At 36.8% G+C, this 13,367-nt stretch overlaps 2 long non-coding RNA genes across 2 annotated transcripts in view; both read right to left on the reverse strand.

Moving 5' to 3' along the window:
• The window catches only part of LOC141560893 (uncharacterized), a 104,990-nt gene that overhangs the window by 52,124 nt on the left and 39,499 nt on the right, over positions 1 to 13,367 (reverse strand). The window lies entirely within an intron of this gene.
• LOC141560897 (uncharacterized) lies at positions 451 to 11,804 on the reverse strand. The gene is made up of 4 exons (XR_012487879.1): positions 11,295 to 11,804; positions 10,972 to 11,096; positions 9,689 to 9,808; positions 451 to 527 (listed from the first exon to the last, which is right to left on the reverse strand). It is a non-coding gene; the product is annotated as an uncharacterized LOC141560897 (long non-coding RNA).

The following is a 13,367-nucleotide window of genomic DNA, read 5'->3' on the forward strand; positions in this document are numbered from 1 at the left end:
TCTCCAGCCTCTGATGGCAAAGGTCCTGGTTACAGTTTTTTCACAATCTCAAAGAACAACAAATCTGCCTCCCTCTCTTATTCCCAAATCCAGATAGGATAGCCAGCTTTACCCATCAGCAGTATGGGCTAGCTGCAAATAAGGGAAAAATGTCATTTACCCAATAAGTTTGCCAACAAGTATTTCTTTAGATTAACGAGCTGGCAAATCTAATCACCAGATAGCACAGAAGAAACTGGGAAATATCACTAATCATGTGGGCGCTGAAAGAATGACAACTTGACACTTTTGGAAACAGAAAAAAACTTTTTTTTTTTAAAAACCCCATCAAACTCAGCAACATCATCTCTCCCCTTCCCCCCCACCAGTACAATAAACTCCAAAGTATAGATCAAAACTCCCCAACAACAATCTAAATCCCGTTTGAAGTAGATCTTCAAGGCCCAAAAACATGTGTTCAATATCGCCAGAATCTGGTCACTCTGGGTTCAGTATCTCCTTTGCTTCAGTTTTGGCTTATAGGTTGCCTGAAAAGGTAAAATGTTACAGCATAAGTGAAAGATATGTGTCCATTTGATATACTGGAAAAACCATCCACAAAGTGCAATATTTTAGGTGGTGTGTATGTATATTTTAATCCAGCTATTCATTCTCTTCTGCCTATAAATCTCTTTTCTACCTATATATCTCTTTTCTACTTATAAATCCCTTTTTTTATCTGAAAATCTCTTTTCTATTATAAATCAGTTTAATTATTATAAATCTCTTTTCTACCTATAAATTGCTTTTCTTCCTATAAATCTCTTTTCTACCTATAAATCACTTTTCTTGCTATAGAGCTCTTTGCTACCTATATATCACTCTTCTTCCTATAAATCACTTTCTACATATACACATTTCTACTACAAATCTATCTTTTCACTTATCTATCCATCATTATCTTTTTAACTATGCATCAAGTGTATCTATTCAATCTATTTGTGTATCCTATCTATCCCATCCATCCATCACCAGTTATCTATGTATCTAGTCTATTAGTCTATTTGTCCACTCATCCCTTCTTCTATTCTCATACTACTCCCTTTGCTGTCAGGATCCAACTGGGTTGTTGTGGCGAGATGATCACCTTTAAGTCAGAAAAGCTTGGGTGTGCTCTGGCGTGTCACAATGAGCATCACACAATGAAGTCTCCATGGCCAAGGTAAGCAAGGAAACTGCTCATCATCTGAGGATTGTGCCAGGCTTTAATGGGAGGTTTTCTTTTAAAAATATTTTTTGGGAAACCTATTTATTTTAGAAAACATATGAAGGGGCAATTATCAACACTGAGCCTTGTAAAACCTCCTGTTCCATCATTCCCCCTCCTTCCTTCCACCTTCTTCCCTAGATGACCGGTAATTACATGTTAAATATGTGAAAATATATGATAAATCCAATGTATAGAAAATATTTATGTAATTATCTTGCTTATGCAGAGATTTTCTTCCTACTTTTTTTTGTTGACATCATTTTCTGCAATAATATATAAACTTTGAGGGCAAGACCATTTTGTTTTTATCTTTATGTCCCCAGGGTGTAGTGTAACATATGACACATAGCAAGTCTGTAATATATGTTTGGTCCTTGTTTATTTGTGCTTTGCTGATGGAGTAGTCTAAGGCTGATGGATGAGGTCGGCTACCAAATGAATGATACGGTCACAAAAAACACATTGACCAGAATCTGGGGACATGAGTAGAAGCTGCCAGCGGGAAAAGAAGCTAAGCCCACATATTGCTCTTGGGATGGAGCCTAGGGCCACGGTTAAGTCCCCGGACCACTTCATCAGGTACCTTTCGTCTTGGAAAATTTGGAAAATACCCCTTTGAACGATGCAGATCTTGGATCCCTTTGTTAATTAGGCCAGGGTTGTCTGTACAAGACACGTCCAATCTTATGCCAAGGTTATCATGTTAGATCCATAGGATAGTAAGTCTGAAAGAGGTCACAAGCAACATGCCCTGAGAACTACATCTGCTTAATACACCAATAAATCAAATGTTGCAACAATTGGGGGAAGAGATTGAAGCTCACATTAAACAGAAGCATTTGCTTTGAGAAATTGTAGGGTAAAGACCCTTTTCAATGAAATCAAACGATGTGTTCCAATCGTCAGGCAGCCGAGTCCCCTGAATAAATCCAACCAATTTAAATCGAGGGCTAAGAACAGGCCAGGATATCTCCCTTTTAGGGAGAGTGAATTGAAGGGGAGTGGGTCTGGAGCTGCTGAGGTTAGAGGGAGGTATGGCCCTAATCCGGGTTGTGGAGAAACCCTGGCAAATATTTCTCCTACCAGGCTTTCCAAAAAGAAAAAAGGTGATAGGGACATTCTATCCTTAAGAATGTGCTTTGTACAATGCCTGGTCATCATCATCTTCATCATCCCCATTCCAGGCCCCAGCACCCTCACCATCTCAGCTAGCCCAGTGCTCCACAGATGCTACCGCCCATGCTAAACTTTGCATTTATCTCAGTTGGATCCTCCTCTCAAACTTGGAAGTGAGGGTATTCTTTTTTCTCCCTTTTAAAAATGAGGCAGCTGGGCAACCTCTCCCTGGGTGACAAGGCCAGTGAGCCTGAGGCCACATCTGGCTTCAGGCCTGGGATCTGTCTCCTGCACTGGGCATCTGATGACTGCTTGGTGACTAAGAACCAAGAACATTACCACTGCCTCACTGGCTCAGACCTCCAACTTACCCCTCCCCTCAGTAACCTGTCTCTGCCCCGTGAAGCCCAAGGCTGTGGCATGGACACTGGAGTGGCTGCATCTCCTGGTAACCAATGCACAATGAAAGAAAAGCACTCAGCGCCTTCCCATGCCAGTATCACGGCAGCCGGGGAGCTCCTTCTCTGCTCAGTGAGCATGGGTAAGATTTAGAGCCTTCCAGGAGGCAGAAGGGGCTCTAAGCTGTTTGCAGAGACCTTCCTAAAAGGATACCAGGGTGACTCCCTACAATTATTTACCATTCTTTCGTGCTTCATGATTGTCCTGAGTAATGGAATTTTTGAGTTTGCAGACTAAGAGGGATTAAAGCTTGGTGCTGTGGGATGCAAAGCCTCCTTTTGTGTGTCTGTGTGTGCCTTACATCCCAGGGAATGCATTCTGTGGATCTATGAGAAAATATTCTGTCTGTATTAATAAATACAGCCAGGCTTTTAAAGAAGTAATTGGCAAAAGAGAAGCAACAAGTGCCTCTGGCATTGCCCATAGAATGAGAACTGGTTCTTCACCAGCTCCAAGGTGGAGGCTGAGAGTTCTGTATGGGTTCCTCACAGAACCACAGCTCAAGTAACCAAGGAGTAGCCCTGGGGAGAATCAGCCAGGTCTATCCCTCCTTCACTTTCCCAAGGAACTCAGAGCAACCTCAGGTTGGAAAGAGGGGACCAACAGAGTGACCTCATAAAGAATGGAGACATTTCCAGGATCGGAGAGAGGGGGAAAATTCCAAGTGCCTAGTGCAGAGGTTCTCAACCTGTGATATATCAGGTTGATTTTCAAAACGAATTGTAATAATGAATGTCGAAAACTATCTTTATCTGTATTTGGAAAAAAATAAAATACTATTGAGAAAAAAACATATTTTAAAACTGTATTTCAGTAAGACTGATTTCCTTGTTATCCTGGTCCTTTATTTTAAGCATTTAAAAACGACTATTCCTAGAAGAGACAGTCACCAGACTGTCAAAAAAGTCCATGATCCAAAAAAGTTAAGAAAGAAAGGATGTTAAAAAGAAGACAGGACTCGACTTTAGACTCTGTCTACTATTGTGTGCCTGTAGTTGTCTATATTTGAAACAACAATTGTTAGTCTTAAAAATGAAAAGGGAGAACTTACTACTAATGAAGAGGAAATTATAACAATATTTAGGAGCTAATTGGCCCAACTTTACAGCAATAAATTAGATAACTTAAATGAAATGGAAGAATACCTTCAAAAATAGGCTTGCCCAGATTAACAGAGGAAGAAGTAAATAGTCTAAATAGTCCCATTTCAGAAACAGCAATAGAAGAAGCTATTAACCAACTGCTAAGAAAAAATAATCCCCAGGACCAGATGGATTTACATGTGAATTCTACCAAAATTTAAAGAACAACTAACTCCAATACTGTATAAACTCTTTGAAAAAATAGGGATTGAAGGAGTCCTACCAAATTCCTTTTATGACACAGACATGGTACTGATACCTAAACCAGGTAGGCTGAAAACAGAGAAACAAAATTATAGACCAATCTCCCTAATGATGATAAAATCTTAAATAAAATATCAAAAAGACTACAGAAAACCATCCCCAGGATAATAAACCATGGCCAAGTGGGATTTATACCAGGAATGAAGGGCTGGTTCAATTATTAGGAAAACTATTTGTATAATCAACTATATCAATAACCAAATTAACAGAAACCATATGATCATCTCAATAGATGAAGAAAAACCATTTCATAAAATCCAACATCCATTCCTACTAAAAACGCTTGAGAGTATAGGAATAAATGGACTATTCCTTAAAATAATGATTATAAATTTAAAAGTGTCAGTAAAAATCATATGTAATGGTGATACACTGTAACCTTTCCCAGTAAGATAAGGAGTGAAACAACGGTTGCTCACTATCACCATTACTAATAAGACCCCAGAGAGATTCAAGGAATTAGAGTAGGTAAAGAGGAAATAAAACTATCACTCTTTGCAGATGACATGATGGTATACTTAGAGAACCCCAAAGACTCTGCTAAAAAGCTCTTAGAATAAATTCAGAACTTTAGCAAAGTTTCAAGATACAAAATAAATCCGCCTAAATCCTCAGCATTTTTTTACATTACCAACATAATCCATCAGCAAGAGATACAAAGAGAAATTCCATTCCAAACAAATGTTGAGAGTATAAAGTATTTGGGAATCCATCTACCAAAGAATAGTCAGGAATTATATGAGAAAAATTACAAAACACTTGCCACAAAAATAAAGTCAGATTTACATAATTGGAAAGACATTCAGTGCTCTTGGATAAGCAGAGCGAATACTATCAAGATGAAAATACTCTCTAAATTAATCTATTTATTTAGTGCTACACCAATCAGAAACTATTTTAATGACCTAGAAAAAATAACAACATTCATAGGAAAGAACAAAAAATCGATAATTGCAAGGGAAGTAATGAAAAAAAAAATCAAATGAAGGTAGCCTAGCTGTACCTGATCTAAACTATATTATAAAGCATCAGTCACCAAAACCATTGGGTGTTGGCTAAGAAATAGACAAGTTGATCAGTGGAATAGGTTAGCTTCACAGGGCAAGATATTGAATAAAAATAGCTATCTAGTTTTTGACAAACCCAAAGATCCCAAATTTTGGAATAAGAATTCATTATTTGACAGAAACTGCTGGGAAAACTGGAAATTAGTATGGCAGAAACTAGGCATAGACCCACACTTAACACCAATTACTGAGAAAAGATCAAAATGGGTCCATGATTTAGGAATAAAGAATGAGATCATAAATGAATTAGAGGAACATAGGATTGTTTACTTCTCAGACTTGTGAAGGAAATATAGCTTGCGCAGATTAACAGTGGAAGAAGTAAGAAGTCGAAATAGTCCCATTTCAGAAAAAGAAATAGAAAAACTTATTAACCAAAATCCTAAGAAAAAATCCTCAGGAAGAGATATATTGACATGTGAATTCTACCAAACATTTAAAGAACAAATAACTCTAATACTATATAAAAATTTGAAAAAAAAAAAAAAAAAGGAATTGAAGGAGGCCTACCAAATTCCTTTTAAGCCCCAGACATGGTACTGATACCTAAAACCAAGTAGACTGTAAGCTGAGAAAGAAAACTAAAGACCAATTTCCTTCTTGAATATTGATGCTAAAATCTTAAATAAGATATTAGCAAAAATACTTCAAATAATCATCCCCAGAATAATAGATTATGATCAAGCAGGATTTATACCAGGATTGCTGGGTTGGTTTAATATTAGGAAAACTATTAGTATAATTGTCCATATTAATAATAAAATTAATAAAAACATATGATCATCTCAATAATTGCAGAAAAAGCATTTGATAAAATCCAACATCCATTCCTACAAAAAACACTTGAGAGTATATGAATAAATGGACTATTCCTTGAAATAATAAAGAACATATATTTAAAACAGTCAGTAAATATCTTATAGAACTTTTCCTGTTAAGATAAGGAGTGAAACAAGGTTTCCCACTATCACCATTATTATTCAATATAGTACTAGAAACGCTAGCCTTGGCAAAAAGTGCTGAGAAAGAGATTCAAGGAATTAAGAGTAGGAAATGAGGAAATCAAACTATCACTCTTTGCAGGTGACATAATGGTATACTTAGAGAACGCCAAAGACTCTGCTAAAAAGCTATTAGAAATAATTCAGAACTTTAGCAAAATTGCAGGATATAAAATAGATCCACATAAATCCTCAGCATTTTTATACATTACCAACACAATCCAACAGCAAGAGATACAAAGAGAAATTCCATTCAAAATAACTGTTGATAGTATAAAATATTTGGGAATATATCTAACAAAGGAAAGTTAGGAATTATATGAGCAAAATTACGAAACACTTGCCACAAAAAGGAAGTCAGATTCAAATAATTAGAAAGACATTCAGTGCTTTTGGATAGGCCGAGAGAATATAATGATGATGAAAATACTCCCTAAACTAAACTATTTATTTAGTGCTATACCAATATGACTGCCAAGGAACTTTTTTTAAAGACCTAGAAAAAATAACAATAGAATTCATATGGAACAACAAAAGTTCGAGAATTTCAAGGGAAGGAATGAAAAGAAATGAAGGTGGTCTAGCTGTCTAGCTGTACCTGATCTAGAACTATATTATAAAGCAACAGTCACCAAAACCATTTGGTATTGCTTAAGAAATAGACTAGTTGTTCAGTGGAGTAGGATACTTTCACAGAGCAAGATAGTGAATCAAAATAGCAATCTAATGTTTGACAAACCCAAAGATCCCAACTTTTGGCATAAGAATTCATTATTTGACAAAAACTGCTGGAAAAACTGGAAATTAGTAAGGCAGAAACTAGGCATGGACCCACACTTAACACCATATACAAAGATAAGATCAAAATTGGTCCATGATTTAGGCATATAGAACGAGATCATAAATAAATTAGAGGAACATAGGATAGTTTACCTCTCGGACTTGTGGAGGAGGAAGGATTATGTGACCAAAGGAAACCAAGAGATCATAATTGATCACAAAATAGAAAATTTAGATTACATCAAATTAAAAAGTTTCCCCAAGGGGGGGAACTAATGCCAACAAGATTAGAAGGGAAGTAAGAAATTGGGAAAACATTTTTACAGTTAAAGGTTCTGATAAAGGCCGCATCTCCAAGATATAAAGAGAATTGACCCTAATTTATAAGTAATCAAGCCATTCTCAAATTGAAAAGTGGTCAAAGGATATAAACAGACAATTTTCAGATGATGAAATCAAAACTATTTGTACTCACAAGTTCCAAATCACAAGTGTGAGATGCCACTACACACCTGTCACATTTGTTAAGATGACAGGAAAAAACAATGATGAATGTTGGAGGGGTTGTAAGAAAATTGGGAAAATGATGCATTGTTGGTGGAGTTGTGAAAGAATCCAACCATTCTGGATAGCAATCTGGAATTATGCCCCAAAAGTTATCAAAATCTGCAAATCCGTTGACCCAGCAGTGCTACTACTGGGCTTATCTCCCAAGGGAATACTAAAGAAGGGAAAAGGACCTGTATGTGCCAAAATGTTTGTGGCAGCACTTTTTGTAGTGGCTAGAAACTGGAAAATGAACGGATGCCCATCAATTGGAGAATGGTTGGGTAAATTATGGTATAAGAATGTTATGGAATATTATTGTTCTCTAAGAAATGACCAACAGGTGGAAAACAGAGAGGCTTGGAGAGACTTACATCAACTGATGCAGAGTCAAACGAGCAGAACTAGGAGATCTTTATACACTTCAACAATGATACTGTATGAGGATGTATTCTAATGGAAGTGTGTATCTTCAATATGGAGAAGAGCTAATCCAATTCCAATTCAGCAATGATGGACAGAATCAGCTACACCCAGAACCTGAACACTGGGATATGTAAACTGTGAGCATTTTTTTTGGTTTTTTTTGTTTTTTATTTTTCTTCACAGATTAATTTTACCTTCTGAATATAATTCTTCCTTTGCAATAACAACAACAATAAAAGTTGGTTCTGCACATATATATTGTACTAAGAATATACTATAGGATATTTAATATGTATTGGAATGCCTGCCCTCTATTGGAGGGCATGGAGGGAAGTAGGGGAATAATTCAGAACAGAAAGGAGTAGAAGGGATAATGTTGTAAAGATAAATTACCTATGCATATGTACTTTCAAAAAAAATGCTATAATTAAAAATCAATAAAAAATAAAAATAACTTGCTGGCATTTGTACTATTTTAAAATTATTTTATCATTTGACTCTCACAACAACTTAGGCAATAGGGATTATTGTAAACAACGTTTCACTATTCAGAAAACTGGGGCCAGATGTAAAATGACTTATTTAATTTCAAACATATAGTAAGTTTTGGAAGGTAAATTAGACTCTAAGTCTTCCTGCTTTGAAGCCCCTGTCCTCTATCAGCTGTACCATCTCACTTTCACCTTTTCTGGTGTTGTAATGGTTAAGTTGTCTGCTCCTAGAAGGGCAAGAAATTGGTCATGGCACTAGGAAAACTTAATAGTACTCATAGTAGGAGTAATAATACTAATAGAAGTAAGAGTAGCAATAGTAGTAGTAATAGTAATAGTAGTAGTAGAAGTAGTAGTAGTAGTAGTAGTAGTAGTAGTAGTAGTAGTAGTAGTAGTAGTAGTAGTAGTAGTAGTAGTAGTAGTAATTATAGTAATAGTAGTGAGAAAGGAGTAGTGGTAGTAGTAGGAGGTGGAGGAGTACAAGAAGTAGGAGTAGTCTGAGTAGTAACAGTAATAGGAGGAGGAAAAATAATAGTGATAAAAGTAGTAGGAAGAGTAGTAATGATAAAAGTAATAGTAATGGTAGTAGTACTAATAATGATAGCAGTAGGAATAATAGTAGTAGAAGAAGTAGTAATAGCAATAGTAATAATAATAGGAATGGGAGTTACACTAGTAGTAGGAGTAGTAGGAATAGGAGTTGTAATAGTAATAGTAATAGTAAAAGTGGTAGTAGAAATAATAGTAGTGGTAGTAAAAGGAGTATTAATAGGAATAGGAGCAATGATAGTACTAGTAGCAGGAGGAAGAGATCTAGAAGGAATAATAACAGTAATAAGTGTGGGAGTAATTGTAGTAGTTGGGGAAAGAGTAATAGTAGTAATTGTAGGAGTAATACTAATAGGAGTAGGAAGAGGATTAATAGTAGAAGTATTATTAATAATAATAGGGGTAAGAGTATGAGTAATAATAGTAGTAGTAAGAGTAGTATCTGACATTTACACAGTGCTTCACAATCTCTCAAGTTCTATAGATCATCTCCTCTGATGCTACCCTAAGGCTCAGACCCACCCTTGTGGGACCAGCCATCTTTGGCTCCCATCATTGGGCCATGGAGACGCATGTCCTGGTATTTCAGGTTTGGTACCTGTGTTCCAGGCTTCAGGGAAGAAACGAGACCTTTCAACATTTTGGCTTCTGATATTGTCACCCCACCAACCACAAAGAGGATCTGGAGTGGATGATCACTGGGATGAGGGCAGCTCACCTGTAATAGTCACCACAACAAGGACGTGGTCAGCCCTCAGACAAGAATGCCAGGTTAATGTTGCTACAAATGAACTATATAAAATCCAAGACAAAATATTAATGATCAAATACAGATCTTAAATTAGGAGGCAATGTTCCTAGATTTTCAGCTGTGGAATCACAATTTTAGAACTGGAAATGTAGTTTTCTAGTGGTCATGGAGCTCAAGTCTCTCATTTAACATGTGAGGAAATTGAGGCTCAGGGAGTTTAAAGTGATAATAAAAAGTCATGAAGGTAAGAAATAAATAGCAGAGCAAAATACCACTTGTTTAATGTTACTTTATTACAAGTGTCTTTTCCCTACCCCATCCCATCATTTTTGTTTTAAGAGTTAATATATTTAGCTATAGGTTAGAAGATTGGAGTATGGAAATATACACGCACATATATGCACAAACATACACACATATATAATGAACACTTAGAGGTAACATGATAGTATTAACAAGATCTGTTTGAATCTTGTCTCTGCCATTTATAACTTGTATGCACTTGAACAATATATTAACTCTACTAAACCTCCTTGAGTCTCAGTGACTTTCTCTGTAAAATATGGAAGTAGAAACCCTGAAATATTCCTGCCAGCTCAAAATCCATGATGCTGTGACTCTACTTGAAAACAAATAGTTCTCAGAGGCTTATTCCCTGTGGAGCCAACATGATTGTATCATTCCCATATTATAGAGGAGGAAATTGAGGCAAACACAGATTAAGTGACTTGCCCAGAGTCCTACAACTGGTGTTTGAAATCTCTTGCTGATTCAAGGGAGGTCCAACAGTGTTATCCACTGACCCAGCCAGCTGCCAATAATTTTAGAAAAACTCTTAATCTATATGTAATTGAATTCAACAAGCATTTATGAAACCTCTAATATGAGCAAGTCATCTTTTTTTCTGGGAACTAGGCATAGGATGAGGAAAAAAGAAAATAGTTTCCAAACTAAAATAATTTGCTTTTGTTTGTTTGTTTGTTTTTAAGTGGAGGCTCTCTATTTCCCAGATTATTTGTACTTCTAGTGTATATAGGGCTAGTCAGCAACCTGGTCCTACCTTGATCTCCTATTAACACTGACTGCAGGAGGGAAGCTGCAGATAGATTATCTCTATATAGCTGCTTTACCTTCATGAACATGTTAAATCCCGGTTTAAGTAGATCCCAAGGCCCGAAGATGCGTTCAATATCGCCAGCATCTGGTAACAACTGGTTCAGTATCTCCTCTGCTTCAGCAGTGGCTTATAGGATGCCTGAAAAGGTAAAATGTTACAGCATGAGTGAAAGATATGTGTCCAAATGATCTACTGGAATAACCATCCACAAATTAAAAAATTTGGGGGAGGTAGGGGAAGGGGGGAGGAAAGAGAAGTCAACAACTTCCCAAGACAAATAAAAGCAACCATTTTAGCTTCTATAATCTTGAAGGATAAAATATAATAGTTTAGTACTGACGTGAAGGTAGTCTCAATCTTTGACTTGGTATCATGCTGATGAGGGCCTGAATGGATCTCTCTATCCAGTAATTTATTTACTGATTTACCTAACCCTCCATTGACTCATTCATTATCTATGTATAATTTAATGCAGCTATTCATTCTCTTCTGCCTATAAACCTCTTTTCTACTTATAAATCTCTTTTCTTCTTCTAAATCACTTTTTTTTTACCTATATATATCTCTTTTCTACTTATGTATCGCTTTTTATCATATAAATCTCTTTTCTAACTATAAATTGCTTTTCTTCCAATAAATATCTTTTCTACCTATAAACTTTTCTACTATAAATCTATCTTTTCACTTATCTACCCATCATTATCTATTTAACTATGCATTAAGTGTATCCATTTGATTTTTTTTTGTTTATCCTTTCTATCCCATCTATCACCAGTTATCTATGTATCTAATCTATTAGTCTATTTGTCCACTCATCCATCCTTCTATTCACACTTCCTTTGCCCTTTGCTGTCAGGATCCAGCTGGGTTATTGGGGAGAGAACATCACCTTTAAGTCAGAAAACCTTGGGTGTTCTCAGGCGTGTCACAATGGGCATGACACAATGAGGTCTCCATGGAGAAGCTAAGCAAAGCAAATGCTCATCAGATGAGGATAGTGCTCAGCCTGTATGTGGAGTTTTTTCTTTTAAAAATTGTTTTAGGAAAGCTTTTTATTTACAAAACATATGAAGGAGTAAGTTTTTAACACTGACCCTTGCAAAACCTTCTCTTCCAACATTTCCCCTCCTTCCTTCCCCCTCTTTCCCTAGATGACAGGTAATTACATGTTAAATATGTGAAAATATATGCTTAATCCAATGTATGTAAAAATATTTATCCAATTATCTTAGTTATGCATAGATTTTCTTCCTAGTTCTTTTTGTAGACATCATTTTCCCCAATAGAATATAAACTTTGAGGGCAAGACCATTTTGTTTTTATCTTTATTTCTCCAGGGTCTAGTGTAATATATGACCCCTAGTAAGTATGTAATATATATTTGCTCCTTGTTTAATTGTGCTTTGCTGATTGAGTAGTCTAAATAAGATGAATGAGGTGGGCTACCACATGAATGATAAGGTCACAAAAGACACAGGGACCAGAATCTGGGGACATGAGTAGAAGAAGCCAGGGGGAAAGGGAGCTAAGCCCACATATTGCTCTTGGGAAGGAGCCTAGAGTTTGGCTGAAAAGCAGAAGGAGCTAGGGCCATGGTTAACAACCCAGACTGCTTCATCAGGTACCTTTCTTCATGTAGAATTTGGAGAACACCCCATTGAACGCTGCAGATCTAGAATCCCCTTGTTAATAAGGCCAGGGTTGTGTGTACAAGATAAGATCTGTTTCAATCTAGCCTCTATTTTGCTGACCTGTTGCCTCAGTTTCTTTAACTGAGAGTGTGGATAATAGCACCTACCTCCCAGTGTTGTTGAAGAGAGAATATATGTAAAGTGCTTAGCACAGTGCTTGGTACATAGGAGTTTAATAAATGCTTGTTTCCTTAAGAAATATTGGTAAATTGGAAGTGATTCAAAGTGGAAAAATGGCAGAGCTACCATGGAAAAACTCCAACTGTTCTTGCCCTCAAGGAGGTAGTTTTCTGTAGATGAGACCCTCCAAGCCCAAGCCCAGAATTGGAAAGCCCAAGATGGAGGATGAGAAGGTGCTGTCAGAGAGCAATCCAGTCGTCGTCCTCTTCCACCCCCTAGGAGGATTCCCAAGCCCAAGCTAAGGACTAGCTCTGGAAGCTGGCTTGACTGGCTTGTTCAGGGCCTTCTGGGGCCCTTCATCCAATTAAGGCTGCATCCTTGCTTGGGAGTTAGTTTGGTTTCATTTCTTTGCCAGGGCCTATACATCAATTAACAAGAGGTATTGTTCCAGCTTTATCAATCAGTGCAAACATCTTTTGTGGCTAACCTGACTTTTGCCACTATCTATGGAATCAAATCAGAAGGAGTTTTCCCATGTCCAATCTTGCCAGCTCCAGAGCACCCATTTGCTTTTCTAGCACTCTTACTATCCCCCTTC

This window comes from Sminthopsis crassicaudata, chromosome 3 (assembly GCF_048593235.1).
Source record: "Sminthopsis crassicaudata isolate SCR6 chromosome 3, ASM4859323v1, whole genome shotgun sequence".
Classification (NCBI taxonomy): domain Eukaryota; kingdom Metazoa; phylum Chordata; class Mammalia; order Dasyuromorphia; family Dasyuridae; genus Sminthopsis; species Sminthopsis crassicaudata.